Here is a 16232-nt window from a genome sequence, read left to right as displayed (position 1 = left end):
TCGACTGCTGCCGCTCCGCTGTCGACTCTGCCTGCGCCTCTCGCGGCACTAGAGTACAGGAGTCGACGGGAGAGTGCTCGGGGGTCATGTCTAGTCTAGACAAAATAAATCGATGCCCACTGGATCGATTGCTGCCTGCCAATCCGGCGGGTAGTGAAGACATACCCTAAGCTCTTTGGGCAGGCAAACTAAGCTCTTTGGGCAGATGTTTTTGTGTGTGGACAGTGTCTAGCACAATGAGCTCTGATCTCTGACTGGGACCTCTAGATAGTATTGCAACACAAATGTCAAATAATAATTAGTTGGCACATTAGAACTAGTCCCCCCAACACCAGTCACTCCCTTATAATCTTCTCCCAGAAGACACTATGCAGAGTAATTGCTGGGAACTATGTGATAGGTTCCTAGGGGGTAATCTACCCACTGATTTTATATGTTGCTGTATGTGGATGTGGAAAATAAATACAAGTGTAATAGGACTGAGGAAGTGGACAGTTTGTAGCAGGCCAGTTTCACATGGGCCAATCCTAATGTTTCTAATTATACCCAGTTTAATTCTCCAGTGCAGATGAGGTCATGGAAAATAATCTTCCAGAAATTGCAGTGAAAAGTAAAAATCAGTAGAAAATAAAAGATTAGAGGCCAAACTGGTGTATCTGTTGGCTTTAATAGACTGGCATTAGGGATTAATTTAACCCTATATCTGATAAATGGAAACCCATAGATTTTTCTGCTCCTTAAAGTCAAAACATTGCTGATAGCAATGCAGTCTGCTTCACTGAAGAGTAGATGAGTAGAACTGTTTAAAGAAAAGAATTATATGCTGGTTTTGATTAGCTTGTTTAAAAGACTTGTAAATTTCTTCACTGCAAAAACCACCCCCAACATAGGGTCTGTCCTCACTCCAGAGTTATCCCAGGTGATCGGGTATAAGCAGCCCTACCCAAGTTACTGTGTTCTTGCTGATTCTGCACAGTCCTGTCTCTCACTGGGACTTTTGGGCATATCCCATGATTCTTTTATGCTGCAGTAAGCTGAGCCACTCTATGGTTCTTTCTCAATGAATTATGGGAGACCTCGTTTGTCCTTCTGGGCACACAGGGGCAATAGTAGGAAGGCACTGGAGGAGTATAAGTGATTTAGCCTGCAAAATAGGCAGATTATAAACATGAATGAAAGTGAAACCCAGGTTCAAACCCACACTTGCAACCAGGCCACCTAGCCTGGGCTAAAAGCACCACTAAATTGAAATGAGAGAGAGAGAGAGAATGTGTGGGAGCATGGGTGGGTAGGAAATAGGTAGAACCAACACCTAAGTAATAGCTTGGACTAACTTTGCAGTGAAGTCCTATCCATAGTAGGAAAAAAATTGTGACAGCAAAAGAAATTCTTAGGTGCCTATAGAAGAACATAGATTTTCTAAAGGCCTAGTACTGTATTCCTTATTCAGGAACAAACTCACCTGGCATCAGTAAAAGACTTCCCAGATTGAGGACAGAGTAAGGACTGTAGGACATGCACTGGCAGAGCATGGTGCTGAATAGTAAACCCTCTGCTGTTGCCATTCCATCATATAGAATATAAATTATGGCACTATTACTGTAATGTCTTGGAGTCCCAGTAATGGACCAGGAACCTGTACAAACACGGAACAAAAGAAGGTCTCTGCCCAAAGACAGCCCTTCCTTATCCCTCACTGTCAGTTTCCAGACAATGGATACCGTAATGACTTTTCTCTCATAGGCCTATTTGGAGCTGGAATGCTGGAATCCCTCTCTGGGATATTGGGGTGGTGTGAAATATGTCTGCATAGCACTTAGCCCTCTTCACTAGAGAGAATTTCACCCTTTAATAATAATAATAATAATTAATGAATAATAGTTAATAATTAATTTAAAAAATCATGCAAATGAGGTTGCACAACCTGGCTAAATGTATATCTGTCCTTGAAGGAACTGATCTCCTCCGGTGGAAGGGCTGTTGTGTAACATCTATTATTCTCTCTGCTAGCCTGTACAGTAGTAAACACCAGTTCATTCGGCTGTTAGAAGACATAATAGCTGTGTAACTGTAAATGTTCAGCAGCTGTAAACATTGATGCAAATCATACTTAAATGATTGAAAGAATAGACAGAGCCTATTAGGTATCCTGTAAGCAAGCTGCTCCATTCTGATGGCATTTCATTTTTATTAAGCAGTGACAAGTCTGGTTATGCTCAAAGAAAGGGAAGGAAGAACATTTTTCATGAGATCTAAGAAACTGTAACACCTTGTTGTTACTGCGGTTAAAGTTTTAAGTTGATCGCCATGTAAAAGTTACTGTGCCCCAGCCCCAATTTTACTTAATGCTAGAAAATTAGTTGGGATGGGGGGGAAGGGGAAGGAGGGAAAGAGAAGCATGGAACTGCCAGTATTAATAGAAGATGACATTAGTTTTGAGAACTATTGTGGTAACATGGTTTAGACAAATCACTTTCACAACCAGGCTCATGCATCCAGAGTGTGCTTCCGGGAAGCCTTTGGCTGTACAGTACAGAGCATTCCAAAGGAGCAGGGAACAACGCTGGCTAGAATCATACTCAAGATGCCATCCCCTGTTGCAGCAGAGCTCCAACATGCTTCGGTAACTTACACACAAGTCTAGCAGTGTATGGGAGGCAGTGCTGCCTAACAGATAGAGCACTGGGCTAAGACTCAGGAGACCTAGGTCCTATTTCTGGATCTGCCACGGGCCTTCTGGGTGATCTTGAACAAGTCCCTTCCTCTCTGAGGCTCAGTTTCCCCATGTCTAAAATGGGAATAGTGATATTGACCTTTTTGGTAAAAGTGCGTTGGCCAAGATCTTCAAAAGGTATTTGAAATCAATGGGATTTAGGCACCTGACCATCTTTGAGAATCTGAGTCATTGGGATCTGCTGCTGAAAAGCACCATGATGTGTTTGTATTATTCTTTTATAGCATTAGGCAGGCACGAATCACATTAAAAATCTTCTAATGGACTCAAAAATGACCATGGACTCTCATATACCTTAAGTTTTTGAATAATAATTGGTATTACTTAGTATTTAGAGCTCAGTTGTGAGCTACCCACATAGGGCAGGTTCTGTACATCACAGGTGCCAGCTCAGGGAAGAATATTTTTCACAGGGCCTACTCCCTCTCTTGCACACATGGAAGGAATGGGCAGACAAGGGTAGTGGGGTCTCCGTTCCCTCCTCACTATGCACTGGCCAGCACAGCTACGCTGGCACAACAGAGGAGTAAATTTTGCATCAGGCCTTAGCATAGGGCTAGTAAAAGTTACCACCACTCCTGGCCCCCACACCAGAGCAAGGAGCGGACCTAGGAACCCCGTTGTGATTCTCTGAGTCACAACTGGGTTCCCGGTCTGCCCATCAATGTGCTTCCCTTACAGGAGGCCACAAATGAGCCTCTAGATAAGATCTAAAGGCTAGGCCTACAACAGAACGGGTTTGCTACACACATTAGAGATATGCCAGTGACGTGTAGCTACACTGATCAAACCTCCTAGCAGAGGTTCAGCATATACCAGCAAAAGAGTTCCTTTGCCAGTATAGTTTATACCAGTTCCCCAAACGAAATAAGCTATTCCAGCTAAAATACTTGAATGTCAGGATAACCATATCTACCTTCAGGGATTTTGCTGGCATAAAATGATGCTAGCTAGGAGTGTGACTTTTTGATTTCCCTGACACACAAAAAGCTGCCCCTACAAATATTTTATTAGTTTGTGAGTGTTTATAAAAATGTCTATTTTTTAAAATGACCTTTTTAGTAGGACTTGTATAGTGGTCACCAATAAAGTCTCTATAATTTCACCTTTTGCCTAGTTAATGTTACTGTGATATCTAAGACCACACAAGTGTAATCATTTGCAAAACAGCAGTGGTGATAATTTTATGGCAATCACTGGTCCAGCAAAATGATTATTTAATCTTCTCACAGCAAAAAAATAAGTACTCCTATTATAAATAAACACATATTCCACTACCTTTAAGCTATATAGCTTTTCTTCTCTCCCTCTTGTACTGCACTAGTGTCAAAATGCATTGAAATCAGTTAGGAACTACTCATATATTAAAGCAAGACCCACCATTAAATGCTAAGATCCTCTTTCCTTAGTGTCCATGATTTAGAGAAACATGATCGGTAGTATGGGTTTTTTGAGATTAGATTGTCTTTAAATAGATGTATAGATTTTTGTGAAAAAATGGCCCTATTGTAATCAGCCCTGTCTTTGATTTTAACTTATTGAAGTTTGCATTAGCCAGTGCTTTTCTTTCTCCTTCTCCACCCCTTTTAAAAAGGCCTGTAAGTGAAAGGTTTCATTGGAGGAGGAGAAGGAGTGGCAAAGGCAAAAGACAGCTGGGCAGTGAACGATGAGTGGGCACCGTTTGGTTTCAACACTAGAATTGCTGCAAAATGGTGGCTATTGCTTATGCTGTTTCAGTACAGTGAATATCCCAGGATGCATTGAAAAGACAAAGTATCTCAGACAGTTTCTTAGTGGTCCTGGCTTTTAACATCAGGTAAGTGAATGAACAATGCATGTGGAATGAGAAATAAACCTCTAACTCTTTTATGCACAGATTGTTTAGGTTTTTTCAATTCTACAGATATTAATATTACCAAGTTTCAGAGTAACAGCCGTGTTAGTCTGTATTCGCAAAAAGAAAAGGAGTACTTGTGGCACCTTAGAGACTAACCAATTTATTTGAGCATGAAGTGAGCTGTAGCTCACGAAAGCTCATGCTCAAATAAATTGGTTAGTCTCTAAGGTGCCACAAGTACTCCTTTTCTTTTTGTTAATATTACCAAAAGAGTGAAAGGGAAAGCATTGTTTCAAGTACAGTGAAAATTACATTTTGTCTCAACACCAGATGTGGATTGTTGTTTCAGTAGACTATGACTTTGAGTTATTATATAAACAGAATTAGTGAGTCTTAAGAGAGGGTCTTTTTTAACACTTTTTCTGGAGCCACTGGGACCAGCCTTGTCTCAGTTACATGAATGTAAATCTGAAGTGACTCTAGGCTGACGTCAGTGTAAATGAGATCAGAATCCGGCCTATTATAATTAACCATGTCAACGCATACGAGGTGTGTAAGTCTGTTTTAGGGCTTGGCTACACTTGCGAGTTACAGCACAATAAAGGACCCCGGGTGCACTAGCTCCCTTCCCGTCCACGCTGGCAAAGCAAGTAGAGCGCTCTGACTCCACGGCTACAGTGCTGCTGGTGGTCCACCTCGGCGAGTGCAATAACATGTGCTGCGTCCCCGCTGGAGCGCCGCGGCGCCAGTGTGAATGAGGTGTTGCTTTACTGCGCTCTGATCAGCCTCCGGAACGTCCCATAATCCCCTTAAATCAAGTGGCCACTCTTCTCATTGTTTGGAATCGGCTGTAGGAATGTGGAAATGCCTGTTGAAAGCTCCGTTTTTGACAGCGGGCTGCTTGAGGGATAGCTTGAGGGATAGCTCAGTGGTTTGAGCATTGGCCTGCTAAACCCAGGGTTGTGAGTTCAATCGTTGAGGGGGCCGTTTGGGATCTGGGGCAAAAATTGGGGATTGGTCCTGCTTTGAGCAGGGGGTTGGACTAGATGACCTCCTGAGGTCCCTTCCAACCCTGATATTCTATGATTCTATCTCCTCCGAGACAAAGCAACCATTACTGTGGAATGCTGTGTGAGAGAGAGAGGGGAGAGGGGGCTTACAAGACTTACAAGACAGCATGATGACATGCTCTCAGCCCCCCAAAAACCCACACTCTCTCCCCACACACACACACAACACACTCCCTGTCACACTCCACCCGCCTCCCCTTTTGAAAAACACGTTGCAGCCACTAGCATGCTGGGATAGCTGCCCATAATACACTGCTCCCAATGCCGCTGCAAGTGCCGCAAATGTGGCCACGCCAGAGCGCTTGAAGCTGTCAGTGTGGACAGACTGCAGCGCTTTCCCTACTGCGCTCTACGAAGGCTGATTTAACTCAAAGCGCTCTACATCTGCAAGTGTAGCCATGCCCTTAGTCACCTGCCCCATAGGAAAATCTTGAATTTCCTACAACCCTCTTGCCATATCTTGAGAGATTTAAAAGAGAAATAAAGGAGTACATTTTCAGAAGGGTGACTGACCTCCATTTTGTTCACATTTTGCACCTGTAATTCAGTTGCAGGCACAAATCTGGGTAGTTGACCCTTTCGCTGCTACAATGTGGATGTAAATCAGATAAAATAAGGTTCAGTTACTGAAATTTTAATCCACAAAGTATTCCCACAACCAGGGAAGCCATGCTTCAACTCAGCCGAAATATGTCGCTTTCAGATGTTCCTTTTCTAAAAGAGAACAAACAAGTTCATCAAGTCAGTTATTTAATAAATATTTCTATATAATTTTTCCATCTAAATACATATGGTCAAATTCACTATTATTATTAATTTAATTTATTTATTATTCACTATTATTTATTAGTTGAACACACTGGCCCAGATCCTCAACGAATTTAGGTACTAAACTCCCTTAAAAATCAATGAAAGTTTAGTGCCTAACTACCTTGGGGACTTTGGCCCAGATCCTCAAATCAAGATTGGAAAAACAATCCCCAGCTTGAAGAGTTTACAGTGGAGTCACTCCAGATTTATTCTGGTGTTACTGAGAGCAAAGTTTGTTCCTCAGACTTTAAAATGTTAATTATCATGTGTAGTAAAAAATCCTTATGGAAAACACTTGCCACACATGCAGAGTAACTACATATTAAATATCTTGGCCATTTTCTGTCCAAATACAAAGCAGTTAGACTAGACTGTGGGCTAATGATTCTCCAAATGTCTTGTTTTGTTGATTTGTCCGGAAGGGCTCTACCTATTACATCTGACCTGACCAAGGGCAGATGATAAAGGGGATATATCTGATCAGGAGACTTGAATCAGAATTCTCCACCACAGTGTTTCCAGGCCAATAAAAGTATTAATCAAACAATTAATAATAGAAACAATTAAAAAGATGCTGCTGCCCACGCTTTAATGAAGACAATAACTGTGTTCCTCACCCCAACAACACTCCTCCCTGAGCACGCAGGGTAGTTTTCAGCATTCAAGTCTTCAAATGGTTAATTTTCTGTTTTCCAGCCAATATGTTAATTACATCAGGCAAACCCTTTATCACTCTGCTGAAACAATGAGCTGGAGCACTGTGTATTTAACAGATCCTATAAACTGACCACAGCTCAGGATGAGTTTTCAATAAACCTCCCACAAAAAGAACACAACAAAGCTAATCCTCTACAATGTACTCAGGAATCCAGTTGGTCTATAATAAAGTCATAGAATGGCAAGGGTTTGGATTAAGAAGGAAACACTGGCTTGGGTTTTATTTGTAAGGATTTTTAAAACACAAAATGGAAACATAAGATAATGAGGAAAAAATCATAATATACTTGTAGGGTGCCCATTCCTTTGGCACAGGGACATTACATGTTCATTTTAAAAACACACACAAATCCAACAAAGATTGGCCACACAAACGGATGATTCTAAAGTTAAACAGCAAACTCCCGCCCTGCTGCACAGGGCCAATATATTAAAAAATCAGAACAAACTTGTGAGATTAAGATTTGGAAACACTGAACTAGTGTAACTATGTTGATGCCATTACACTGATATAGACCCTAAATGCAAATACACGTTACAAGTGCGAAACAGGGTTTACTCTGTTGTATTTATCTACGTTAGGGCTTTGCATTAGTGTAACTGTGTCAATGTAATGTAATATCAGTGAAAATTTTACTAATCTAGACAGGTACTTCCTGCCCTGAATGACAACAAACTCAGGCTGTAGTGAACTATTGAAAAGAGCAGGTTCCACAGACAAGATAATCGATAATACCCCACTGGAGCTCTTGGAATGGACATCAAGAACACCTCTATAAATCTTGACTGACATAGGGGGGAATGGGGGATATGTGGTCTCTCAAAATGACCTAATTATTTTCACTGATTCTTCCTTCAAATACTTGTAATACATATTTCTGATAAAGGATTAAGGCGCCACCTACGTTACAGCTTTAACCAGACAGCCAGGTTACAACAGAATTGCCCCTTGACTCTGGCTGTGTCTACACTTGCAGAGTTTTTGCACTGTCAGTTTCACTGGTGGTAGTGAACCAGTGAAAGGAAAGCACTGGTTTGTGTACTCACTCACTTCCACGGGTGTCAGAGAGTGTTCACATTTGCAGCACTTCCATCCCCGATGAGAGCCGCGCACTGAGGGCAGCTATCCCATAGTGCAGCTCTCTCCATTTTGATGCTAGGTCTTGTGGGAAGTGGGGGAGGGGGGAGCAATGATCGCGGGGCATCTTGGGTCCCTGCACAGCCTCCTCTCCCCAAACACTGATCAGCTCCAGTAGCTCAGCATTGCTCCAAGCAGAGGATCCTTTGCTCCCTGGAGCAGGCATTGCCACCTGTGATAAGTGAGCACTTGCCAAGAAAACAGGAAGAGGAGTTTCAAAGTTCTGGGACTTTACAGGGGGAGGGATGGATGTCTGTTTACTTGAGTGGTCACCTAGGCACTGTGGCATATCCTGCGGAGGTTAAAAGCTGTGTAAAGTGGAAGAACAAGCATGTGTCTTCACTTGCACATCACCGCAAAAGCATCATTGGTATGAGCTGTACATCTGTCATGGAGGTGGTTTTCTTTTCGCAGTGAAACTTCTGAGTTTCACCGCAAAAAGTCATTGGCAACTGTAGACTGTCCCATGGTTTTTGCACAAAAAAGGTACTTTTTTCACTTTAAATGGCAAGTGTAGACATGCCCTCTGATACCCCAGAGTTAAAGGTTGTATTGAAGAAAGGACCCTAACAACATCCTGCTTGTAGGTGTAAGGCCTTGGACTGTGTACAGTTTTAATCTGGTTCTTGTACACAGCTAGGTGCCATTTACTCTGGGATTTTAACTCTGTTGTAACCAGGCCAGGGGACAGTCCTGTTCGGCCTAGGAAGACTGAGTTTGTTATAGTTGCGTAGACAGTATCTTAGTCAATGTTTTGCTGCTAAATAGCAAAATGCTTCCATACCCACCGATCTGTTTAGTCACAGATCCATATTATTTCCAGCTGTCTGACATAAGACCCACACGAGGAGACATGTAGGTCATGTCCACACTTGCAAGCTTGTGCTACTGTAAGAGCGCTTAAACCAGCTACCAATCTCCTGCCAATGTAGCGCTGTGCACACGACCACTTGTGCCGGCAAAACTTATGTCGGGTGTTTTTTTTCACACCCCTGAGCAACAAAAGTATTTGTTGTATTTTTCATACACATCTGCTAATGTGAGTATCCCAAAGCAAACGTTGGCCCTCAAGACCAGTCTGTGGATTTGAGAAAATACCTGGAGGATTCTAGGTCTATAAACTATTTTGGCAGTTTGTTACAGGAACATAGTTCTGCTCACAGATGTTTCAGGGTTACTGTGCCCTTCTCTCAGATCAGTGCTTTGACATTTTAAAATAAAGCAAAATGTGCTTTTCTGAAAATGCTTTTCTCTGGTCTATGGAAACTGCAGACTTCAGGTGGATGCAGTTTTCTGTTAATTTCACAAAATGACACGTGAGAACCGTGAAATGAAAGTTGCTGACATGAACACCACAAAAAAGACTGTAGCCCGTACTGCTTCATTTTAGAACTTAACTGCATGTAAAAAAGTATGACAGGGTCCAGCTCAGGAATTGTAAGATACTTGGTCTATTGTGTTAGGTAACATTTTTACCACATAGGCCTACATTATTTAAAGCGCTCGAGCAAAGTGTTCGTGCATTTTCATGCATGCCTGAGTCATGGAAGCAAAACATTTGCTGTGCCCACGGATAAGTCAGGTTCATGCATGTACAGGACTATGAGCTATAAAAATCTATGTGTCATGAACAGCGGGCTCTTAAGAAATTTTTATTCATATTCTCCAGAACAATCTCTTACGCAATAATATGTTCCATTGTATCTTTAAGCCACCCCTTGATAACACTGGTCCCTGTTAGGAGGACAAAGTAGGGAAACTGTTCTGCATTTGGAAGCCAGATGTGACACTCTGAACAAAGGTAATTGAGACCCCCAGATACATGTAAGCATGATCTTAGCTATTGGGTCAAATTCATCTGTGGTATAACTCAACTGAAGTCAAAGAAATTTATAGCATGATGACCTTGACCTATGGAAAGGCCAGATTTTCAGCCAGCCTCAATCTGGCCTGTAAAGGTGCACTTACAAATTTTGCAGGTTCAACAGTTCAGTTAGGCCAAACTCACCTTTAAACCTATGGGCCATATTCAGACCTGCCATAAGCCAGTGTAATGCCACTGAACTCAATGGAGTTGAATCTGTTTATGCAAGCTCTGAACTTGGCCAGTTTGGCAGAGGACACACGAGCATGCTGCAGCATCAAGCACTATGGACTCGTCCTAGAGGTTTTACCAGTATAGCTACAGGTCACCTAGGGAAGTTTTTTCTGTTTGTTTGTTTTTTGTTTTGTTTTTTAACACAAAACATAGCTATAGCAGTACAGGCTTAGTGTGAACATGGGTATTCTGGTATAAAAGTGTTTACACTAGTGTAATTTATGCCAGTATGAGCATTTTTATACCAGCAAAACTGCCTCCACACGTAGAGGGCTTTTCCAGTTTAACAATACCACTACAGTTAAACCAACAAGAAACTTCCCACTGCATTGTAGACAAGGCCGATGTTACTTAAACATATTTCCCATTCTTACCTCTAATAAGTAATGTTAAAAGCGAGAGAAAGCAGCACTGGTTCTACAAATTGAATTGTGAATTGAATACAGGCCTCCTGACTCTAGGCCAGTGCCCTGTATACTGGACCACATTGCTGCTGGAATGCTCACTTTTATGCTGTCGTTAGTTTTGAAACTTTGAAAAGTCCAGTACTTCTGAACTCATCTACCTGAAAGTGCAAACACTACAGTGTGTATGGACTGGTTCTCTCTAATTGTTCAACCTGTTCGTTGTTGCTATGCAATATGTAAATCCTATGCAACAATTCCTTTAAACGCAAATAACAGAACTTTGTTCTGTGTGGGTTATTTTTATCATAATAATAATCAGTTTGAAGTATCAATACAGAAAATAATGATTCATTCCTTGGCTTAGATTATATCTAATTTTTCTGACCACATTTTAAATACATGCTACTTATAGTTAATATCAATGTCAGCACACTAATAACATTGATATGAACATCACGATAAAGATAACGTTTCTGGAATAACAAAAGACACAGAATTTCTCATACTCCTATCTCCCATATTTTAAAATAGTTCTTACTCCTGTTCGCCCATTAAAGCATTTTTAGAAAACATTGAGTTTTTTATATAGGAATGAGAAGTTACTTTTATTTCATACAAGTACTGTAGCTAATACCGGAACTTCTAAGCTCTTAGGTCATGGAAACAAGAGAAAAGACGATATTAACATATCAATGGAAGTCTCTCCTCAGGAGCCAAGAAGTGGGAACAATATTTGTATCTACAGTTTAACAGCACAGGCAGGGGCTGCTACTGAATCCCTTAAATTTGTACTCAATGCGATGGCCCCTTTTTTCCTGAAGAATAAGGAGGCAAATCCCATATGTTCAAAAAGGAATTGCTATTTATTACAGTAAAATCAGAGTCCCCAGTCAAGATCCAGATCACTTGTGTTGGGCACTGTATTTTCTTTTTTTCTCTGCATAGTAAACAAAATTAACTGCATTGCAATCCCAGGAAAGCATGCTCCGGCCTCCAATTCAAATAATTATAATAAAAAATAATACAGTGGGTAACCCAAAGCAAAGGGCTTTGTTCCATGTGTAGCCCACTTTACTATTAAACTTAAGAAATTGAATTGAGACCCTTTTTTTCCAGATATCAAGTAAACCATAAGGACACACAACATAGGAATTACCATACTGGAGCAGACCTCTGGTTTATCAAGTCCAATGTCCTGTCTCTGTTACTGGTCAGTATCCAAAGGTTGAGGGAGGTGCCAGCAACCCAACAGTGGAACATCCTGTCCATAGCAGAAAGTGCTACCCCACATCTGTTAAGTGGCTGACTCATGCCTTCAGGCATAGAGTTTATATTCCTTCTATTTTCTGTGTGCGTGCATTGTCTACCGTAACTGTGGATGTTTCAGATATATGCCTAATCTTTTTTTTGATCCTTGCTGTTGGCAGCTAGCCACGTAATTGTCGTGGTACTGGGTTCCATAGGTTAAGTATGTGTTGTATTAAAAAAAAAAATCCTTTTCTCAGTTTTAAATATATTTGCTACCTTTCCCATTTAATATAAATTCCACCTTTAGGCTTCTATTCTGATGTAGAGGGGGAAAAATGTTTTGCACAAGTGTGTTGGTTTTGTAGAAAGTGTCATTGGAACCTTTTTCCCCCCCAGGCCCAGTATAGAAAATGAGAGGGCACTCAGCTGAGATAGGACAGATGTAAATTCAGGTCTGTGCTCCTGATTTGGAGCTTTCTGGGTTCTAAGAATCATAGAATATCAGGGTTGGAAGGGACCTCAGGAGGTCATCTAGTCCAACCCCCTGCTCAAAGCAGGGCCAATCCCCAACTAAATCATCCCAGCGAGGGCTTTGTCAAGCCTGACCTTAAAAACCTCAAAGGAAGGAGATTCCACCACCGCCCTAGGTAACTCATTCCAGTGCTTCACCACCCTCCTCATGAAAAAGTTTTTCCTAATATTCAACCTAAACCTCCCCCACTGCAACTTGAGACCATTACTCCTCGTTCTGTCATCTGCTACCACTGAGAACAGTCTAGAGCCATCCTCTTTGGAACCCCCTTTCAGGTAGTTGAAAGCAGCTATCAAATCCCCCCTCATTCTTCTCTTCTGCAGGCTAAACAATCCCAGCTCCCTCAGCCTCTCCTCATAAGTCATCGTGTTCCAGTCCCCTAATCAGTTTTGTTGCCCTCTGCTGGACTCTTTCCAATTTTTTCACATCCTTCTTGTAGTGTGGGGCCCAAAACTGGACACAGTACTCCAGATGAGGCCTCACCAATGTCGAATAGAGAGGAACGATCTGCTGGCAATGCCCCTACTTATACATCCCAAAATGCCATTGGCCTTCTTGGCAACAAGGGCACTCTGTTGACTCATATCCAGCTTCTCGACCACTGTAACCCCTAGGTCCTTTGTGCAGAACTGCTGCCTAGCCATTCGGTCCCTAGTCTGTAGTGGTGCATTGGATTCTTCCATCCTAAGTACAGGACTCTGCACTTGTTCTTGTTGAACCTCATCAGATTCTTTTGGTCCAATCCTCTAATTTGTCTAGGTCCCTCTGTATCCTATCCCTACCCTCCAGTGTATCTACCTCTCCTCCCAGTTTAGTTTCATCTGCAAGCTTGCTGAGGGTGCAATCCATGCCATCCTCCAGATCATTAATGAAGATATTGAACAAAACCGACCCTTGGGGCATTCCGCTTGATACCGGCTGCCAACTAGACATGGAGCCATTGATCACTACCCGTTGAGCCCGACAATCTAGCCAGCTTTCTATCCACCTTATAGTCCATTCATCCAGCCCATACTTCTTTAACTTGCTGGCAAGAATACTGTGGGAGACCATACCAAAAGCTTTGCTAAAGTCAAGGAATAACACGTCCACTGCTTTCCCCTCATCCACAGAGCCAGTTATCTTGTCGTAGAAGGCAATTAGGTTAGTCAGGCATGACTTGCCCTTGGTGAATCCATGCTGACTGTTCCTGATCACTTTCCTCTCTTCCAGGTGCTTCAGAATTGATTCCTTGAGGACCTGCTCCATGATTTTTCCAGGGACTGAGGTGAGGCTGACTGGCCTGTAGTTCCCCAGATCCTCCTCCTTCCCTTTTTTAAAGATGGGAACTACATTAGCCATTTTCCAGTCATTCAGTACCTCCCCCGATCGCCATGAGTTTTCAAAGATAATGGCCAATGGCTCTGCAATCACATCTGTCAACTCCTTTAGCACTCTCGGATGCACTGCATCCGGCCCCATGGACTTGTGCTCGTCCAGCTTTTCTAAATAATCCCGAACCACTTCTTTCTCCACAGAGGGCTGGTCACCTCCTCCCCATGCTGTGCTGCCCAGTGCAGTAGTCTAGGAGCTGACCTTGTTTGTGAAGACAGAGGCAAAAAAAAGCATTGAGTACATTACCTTTTCCACTTCCTCTGCCACTTGGTTGCCTCCCTCATTCAGTAAGGGGCCCACACTTTCCTTGACTTTCTTCTTGTTGCTAACGTACCTGAAGAAACTCTTCTTGTTACTCTTAAGAACTCTTGCTAGTTGCAACTCCAAGTGTGATTTGGCCTTCTGATTTCACTCCTGCATGCCTGAGCAATATTTTTATACTCCTCCCTGGTCATTTGTCCAATCTTCCACTTCTTGTAAGCTTCTTTTTTGTGTTTAAGATCAGCAAGGATTTCACTGTTAAGCCAAGCTGGTCGCCTGCCATATTTACTATTCTTTCTACACATCGGGATGGTTTGTCCCTGTAACCTCAATAAGGATTCTTTAAAGTACAGACAGCTCTCCTGGACTCCTTTCCCCCTCATGTTATTCTCCCAGGGGATCCTGCCCATCAGTTCCCGGAGGGCGTCAAAGTCTGCTTTTCTGAAGTCCAGGATCCGTATTCTGCTGCGCTCCTTTCTTCCTTGTGTCAGGATCCTGAACCGGACCATCTCATGGTTACTGCCTCCCAGGTTCCCATCCACTTTTGCTTCCCCTGCTAATTCTTCCTGGTTTGTGAGCAGCAGGTCAAGAACAGCTCTGCCCCTAGTTGGTTCCTCCAGCACTTGCACCAGGAAATTGTCCCCTACACTTTCCAAAAACTTTCTGGATTGTCTATGCACCGCTGTATTGCTCTCCCAGCAGATATCATGGTGATTGAAGTCTCCCATGAGAATCAGGGCCTGCAATCTAGTAACTTCCGTTAGTTGCCAGAAGAAAGCCTCGTCCACCTCATCCCCCTGGTCCGATGGTTTATAGCAGACTCCCACCACGACATCACCTTTGTTGCTCATACTTCTAAACCTAATCCACTTCTAAACAAATCCTTGCAACCAATCAGGAAAAAAGGATGTGAATTTTAGCAATGAGGGTAATGAACCACTGGAACAATTTGCCAAGGCTTGTGGAAGATTCTCCATTACTGGCAATAAAAGTAATGTCGGACCCTTTTCTAAAAGATATGTTCTAGTACAAACTAGAATTGTTTTGTGGGAATTCTAGGGCCTGTGTTACATAGCAAGTCAGGTTAGATGTGGCCCCTTCTGGCCTTACAATCTATGACTTTTTTTTTTCATGGAAAAACAAATTCAAAAGGTCTCATTCTGAATTAGCATGAGAACAATTTTAAAGCCTGAGGTTTTTTTTTTGTTTTATTTTTTTTGAAAAACAGAATTGTTTTCCAACCCACCCTACAGTCATCTCTAATCAGATTGGAAGCTACTGCATGCTCAGCAGTTTTGAAAAATCCAGCCATTATTCAGGAATATAAATAAGGATTTAGCAGCCTAACTTTAGTCACCCATTTTTGAAAATCTTGGTTTGGGGGTTTTATTCTGGGACTGGGAACTTGTTTGAACTATGCTTTTAACTTTTAATTGCCAGCCAAAGCTCTGATTTACGGAAGTACTGAGCACCCAAAACTCACATGGAAGCCAACGCAAGCGGCAGCAGCTCAGTATCTCTGAGAAATCAGGCCCCAAGATGTTTATTTAATTTATTTAACGGATTCTTTGTTTTAGTCCACTAACAACCAATTAAGCTGCCACCAGATTATCAGGCTCAGCCAAGAATTACAGGATGTACCACATGCTTTTTCAAGGCAAATATTTACAGTTGTGTGTAGGATTGATGTCTTTGACATCTATCTTCTACACAAACTTTCTTTTTTTCAGGGTGGGAGAGAGCAACATCACAAGAATTGCCACATGCATGCCATTATGTGAAAGTTTATTATTTTTCTAAAGCAAGCTGTGTTCACTGCTAGCTTGAAAATTGTTTTGCAGATGGCTATTTCTGTAAAGCTGGCACGGCTCCTTTTGGGGAAAAACACATAAAAGGGGAGATCAAAGATTTTTTTTTTTCGGGGAGAGGGGTAGGTAAAGGCTTCTGGCTTCTTTTCCCTAATTGAAAAAGTTTGATATCAGAGAAGACTGCACATCAAGCAGCCC

General features: G+C 42.1%; 1 long non-coding RNA gene across 1 annotated transcript in view; it reads right to left on the bottom strand.

Annotated features, from left to right (window-relative positions):
- The window catches only part of LOC142068727 (uncharacterized), a 45169-nt gene that overhangs the window by 11332 nt on the left and 17605 nt on the right, over positions 1–16232 (bottom strand). The window contains exon 2 of the long non-coding RNA XR_012664628.1: positions 6155–6355. This is a non-coding gene — a long non-coding RNA (uncharacterized LOC142068727). The remainder of the gene's footprint in view (positions 1–6154; positions 6356–16232) is intronic.

Source organism: Caretta caretta, chromosome 13 (genome assembly GCF_965140235.1).
Source record: "Caretta caretta isolate rCarCar2 chromosome 13, rCarCar1.hap1, whole genome shotgun sequence".
NCBI classification, from domain to species: Eukaryota; Metazoa; Chordata; order Testudines; family Cheloniidae; genus Caretta; species Caretta caretta.
The sequence above is the reverse complement of the archived record's forward strand: the minus strand, read 5'-3'. Positions and strand labels throughout refer to the sequence as shown.